Source organism: Arachis ipaensis, chromosome B08, assembly GCF_000816755.2.
Source record: "Arachis ipaensis cultivar K30076 chromosome B08, Araip1.1, whole genome shotgun sequence".
NCBI lineage: Eukaryota > Viridiplantae > Streptophyta > Magnoliopsida > Fabales > Fabaceae > Arachis > Arachis ipaensis.
In genome coordinates, this window is record NC_029792.2 from 87,522,102 (window position 1) to 87,527,607 (window position 5,506).

The following is a 5,506-nucleotide window of genomic DNA, read 5'->3' on the forward strand; positions in this document are numbered from 1 at the left end:
TGGCCACTTATGAGCATTTGCCAACGTTAGTGACAATGTTAAGTGTCACTAATGTTGGCTCAACTTCCCCTCTCCACGTTAGAGTTCTCGTTAACTTAGTTAACGTGACTCTTAACGTGGTCAAGGATGGCTTCGAGAGCGTTATTGGCAATCACTTTTCTCATTAACTTTGCAAGTTACCTCCCATTCCTTGCTTCCTTTGGTCCTGAAATCAAGCACTAGAGCGCATCAAAGTTCTAGTCTGAGTCATGGGCAATGCAGCATATAATTTGTCACTAAACTCATGCAAAATCCTCATGAAATAATGTAAAATACATAATGTATGCTTGAATCAAGGTGTAAGTGAATATCTACCCAAAACTAGCTTATTTCCTAAGGGAATGCATGAAACTAGCCTAAAAACAGTAAAGAAAAGGTCAGTGAAACTGGCCAAGATGCCCTGGCATCATGTATCTAATTTATTAGATGCAAGGAAATTAAGTTTGGTGTCCCGAAGGACACTCATCAATTGTCTTTAATTGAATGTTACTAAAGGGAATGTGTAGAAGTTCTTTTCACTAATGGGGTTTTTGGACTTTATTTTCAGGAGAAAGGATGGGGCCCACATGATTGATGGTTCTCTGAGGCAAAGAGTCAAAGTGTACTTACACCTTGGAAGTCAACATATGTAGGAAGCCAAAAGGGATAAGGATTGGCGCCTCCTCCCACGCTAGGTGCCACTCCCCAAGTGGGAAAATATTGAATTGCTTTTGCTTCCCACCACTCTCCAAACTTCAAAACTGAAACTCCACACGCGAAAGAACCTCCACACTTTCCCTCTTCTTTCTTTTCTTTCACTTTACTATCTTCTTTTTGCTTCTCTTGATTGGGAAAATCAAGTCCAAAGTTTGGTGTTGAAGTAAAACAAAGTTTTTCGTACTCTCTTACATCTTTCTTCAGCATCTCTAAACACTTTTCTCACCCCCATGGCACCACTAAAAGGCTCCTCAACAAAGAGAGAAAGACCAAAGAACCAACTTCTGGATCCTCAAGTTTCAATGAATACAAGTTCATCTCATCATTCAACCAAAACCAATTTTATGGCTGGGTGAGTGAGAGGCAAATCATTCCAGAGGTGGGATTCTAACTTGGAAGGAATGAATACCCAGAAATTAATAGGGAGATCAACAATAGAGGATGGGCACTATTGTGTAATCCACCAAGAAAGGTGGTGGAGAGCTTGGTTAGAGAATTCTATGCCAATGCAGTGCCTCAACCTGGGTAACCTTATGGTTATCTTAGCTATGTGAGGGGGAAAGCAATTGACTATAGTCCCTCCAACATAGATAGGATACTGATGGTGAAGCAAACAAACTCCACCCAGAACTATGAAGAGAGGATAAAGCAACAAGACCCAAGATTTGATGAGATCCTCAACGAAATATGTGTGCTGAATGTGGAGTGGATTAATGACAAGGATGGAAGATCGAACTAACTAAGGAGAAGATATTTGAGCCCCGCAAGCTAGAGGGTGGCTAGACTTTGTGAGAAGGTCTCTTGATGAGGAAAAATCGATTCCACACAAACTCACCGGCAAGTGTACTGGGTCGCATCAAATAGTAATAACTCACAAGAGTGAGGTCGATCCCACAGGGATGGATGGATCAAGCGACTTTAGTGAGGTGATTAGTATAGTTAAGCTAACAGTGGTGAATTGAGTAAGATTTGTATTGACGAAATGTAAATTGCAGAAGGTATAAAGTGCAGAAAGTAAATTGGCAGAAACTTAAAGAGCAAGAAACGTAAATTGTAGCAAATGTAAAGGGAATTGGGTGCAGGGAAATTTAAATTGCATAGAAATGTAATTCAAGCTCACAGCAAACTCAAATGTAAAATTGCAGAGGGACAGAATTGCAGGAAGGTAAATCAAGCTCAATGTAAACTGAATTGTAAAATTGCAGAAAGGAAAATTTGCAGAAGAGAATTATCAGAAACTGAAATTGCATATGCTAAATTGAACTGAAATGTAAAAGTGCAAAAAAATAAAAGTGTTTCAAGAGAATCATCTATTCTACTCCTACTCCTACTCCTAATGCTGCCTACAACTAATGCAGCCTACTGTCCGTCTCTGCCTAACAGATCTCCAGATGAAATGAAACTGATGCCTTTATATAGGCTTGTATAAATTACAAATTGAAATGAAATTCAAAACAAATTACAGTTAAATGAAAATGCTATTCTAACTGTTTCTTGTGCCTTTGAGTGATGTCAATAGGCTCTGCTTGTTTTGAATTTTCAATGGGCTTTGAATCAGATTAATTGAGCAGAAAATGAGGCTTCCAGGAGAGCGTAACATTCACTAAGAGTAGCGCCTTTACACCCACGCGTACGCATCACCTATGCGTACGCGTAATCTTCAAAAATAGTACTTGTGACACGCACACATGTGTATGCGTCGCCAGCCGATTTTTTCCTATCGCAAGTGCTCTTTAAAGGAAGAGCGTAGCGCTCTTAAAAGGGAGAGCGTAGCGCTCTCTTGTGGAGCGTTCTTTGAAGAAACGCAGCGCTCTTTATATTTTTACGCTAAGCTTCCTTTTGGTTTAATTAATGACCCCATGCTAGCAAATTGAATGGCTCATTGCATGCATAAATATTATTAAAGCCTTGCATTATATTAACGCAAGCTTCTTGAATTGATGGCATTAATAATATTGCATGCACGCTTTCATTGGCTTTATTACATTAATTAGTAATGCCAATACATTACTTAATTAACGTATAACTCATTCATTTCCAATTGGCATTAATAATAAAAGTTTTATGCATGCATGCTTTCATAAGCTTTATTTGATTAATTAGTAATGCCAATGCATTACTTAATTAACGTAAAGCTTCATTTGTTTCATTCATTGCCAATTGGCATTAATAATTAAATGCATGCATGATTTAATTATTAATTCAATGATAATGCATGCATAAGGCATTAATGTATCACGTTACTAAATCAAAGGGTTCATGGGTCATGGGCCACGCTTTCAAAAGCGTGGCCTAAGGTTCCAAAGCATGCTCAATCCTCAAAGTGAGCCCAAAAATTTTTCTTTTCTCCTTTTGAGCTTATTTTGTACTTTTTTTGCTTTTTTTTCCACTTATTCTCTACAAAATTTATAAAATCAAAAGATCAAAGAAATATACTATTTAAGCACAAAAACACTCAATAATTAAGCACTAATCATTAATTTCTTGTATGAAAAAGCATAGAAAATATGCACAAGATGACATGTCATCACAACACCAAACTTAAACCTTGCTTGTCCCCAAGCAAAAAAAAGAATCATGTAGTAAATTTTGACAAACCAAGGTGAGAAGAATAGAAGATTGATGTTCATGGTTAGCTAGTTTTATATGCATGCTACAATCACAAAAGAACTGTAAATGATTGTTTCATAAACACCACAAGTACTTAACAAATGAATTGTCATTGGTACTCAGAGCCTTCAGCTTTCTCATTCTTTCCCTTTTTCTTTTCTTGCCTTAATTTGCAATTGCTTCTTCAAGATTTTCATGATTTAAAATGTCCCAGATGAAAACTTCAGTTAAATAAAATCTAATGCAATTGAGCAACAATTAATCATACTAGCTTTCCAATACTTGTATGCCCTTGCTAAGTTCTTCTTTAATGCCTTGTTTGTTTATGATCATGATACTTTATTACTTTGAACTTACAAAAATTCAAGATGGTAGTCATAATGTCACAGTAACATGTTACAATTTAGAAATCAAACTATGCTTATTCACAACACACATGCATACAGAGAAGATAAAGACAATCATGCAATTTATAATACTGGAAACAAATAAGAGGAAAAAGAACTTTACCACCTTATAGTTCATCTTCACTATTGTTGTCATTTTCCTCCTATTCTTCCCCTTCCCATACCAATTTAGAGTGTTTGCTCATCCTCAAGCAACAATTAGAACAGTGGTGATGGGGTCTTAGAATGGACCATGAGTGTCTTACACAATAAAATGTCAGCAGTACATGTGTTTAAGCAAGCAAAATAAAAAATAACAATGAAGGCACAGGAAACAGAGACATTGTGATTGCAAAAATAAGAGGGTGTGCCTGATACATTGCATAAAAGATAAGTGGCACACCAAACTTAATGTGACACTTTCACTTGGAATTGATGCAAGTATCCAGTAGAGATTGGGAACAAATTTATTGCATAGCAACACCAAACTTAGAATGCAATCACATGTCAATTTATTTGAAATAAAACTAAGCAAATAAAACTGTTATATGTTAAATACACTCACCAAGTGAAGGATCTATCATGAATAAGAATTTCTTAGTGAGGTATTAACAAAAACAGTTAAGGAGCAGAATAAAAGAAAGCATTAAAAACAATGAAATGACTAAAGCAAAGGGAATAATAAAAATGTCAAACCAAAAGATAGACAAAACTGCAAAGGCATTATGATTATGCAGACAAGTGGTGTTGCTGAATTTATTGCATAGAAAATTATGTGGCACACCAAACTTAGAAACTTTGTGTGACACTTTCAGTTTAGAATTGATGCAATCATCCATAAAGATTGAAAATATATTGTTGCAAGGCAACACCAAACTTAGAATGTAATCATATGCCAATTTATTGAAATTAAACAAAGTAGATAGAGAAAATAAACAAAGCAAAGGAATGAAATGTTACCTAAGGTTGGGTTGCCTCCCAACAAGCGCTCCTTTAGTGTCATTAGCTTGACATGTTGTTCTTCACTTTCTTCCTCTTCTTCCAGTTTGTTAAGAGAAATGACCTCAAGGAGAGAGAAAAGCCAATTAGTGTCCCATTTCTTGGTCTCTCCTCAGCAAGCTTCTTTTTGTTATTTGCTAGATTGTACTTGCTTGCTGGATCATGGGTATGATTGTTTGCAATTGACCTCTTCTTGAATGTTGTTCTTGGTACCTTGGTCACAATCCTCTTCTCGGTGCTCTTGTTAGTTGCCTTCACTTCTTGGATATTAATGCTTGCTGGTTGTGTGATTGTTGGAGTGTTTTCTTCCTCAGAAGCTTTTTGCATTGGTAGTTCCATGAGCCCTTCTTCTATGCAACTTTATGCCTCACTTGAGTATGGAATTCCTTGATTGTCTTCCTCACTTTCATGGAGGAGGCTTGTTGTTCTTCCCAAGATTTTTTCATCTCCTCTTCATATTTTTCAATCACGGATTCAAGTGTTGAGAGTCTTTGGTTTAGGAAAGTTTGTGGGGGTTATGAGTTTTCATATTCCCTTTTCATCTCAAGTGGCTTCTGGGGATATGCAGTTTCAGGTTCAAATACTTCCACCACCTCCTCCTCCATTGAAATTTCACTTCATACAGTAGCCTCTTCATCTTGCTCTTCCATTTCCACCTTCATATCCACCAATTGGTCCATATCTTCCTTGCTTAGTAGTTCTTTGTTTTTCCTTGCTTGCTCTAAATATCCATTCATCTTATTGTAGAGGGTTTCTTGTTCTTTCCAAGGATGAAG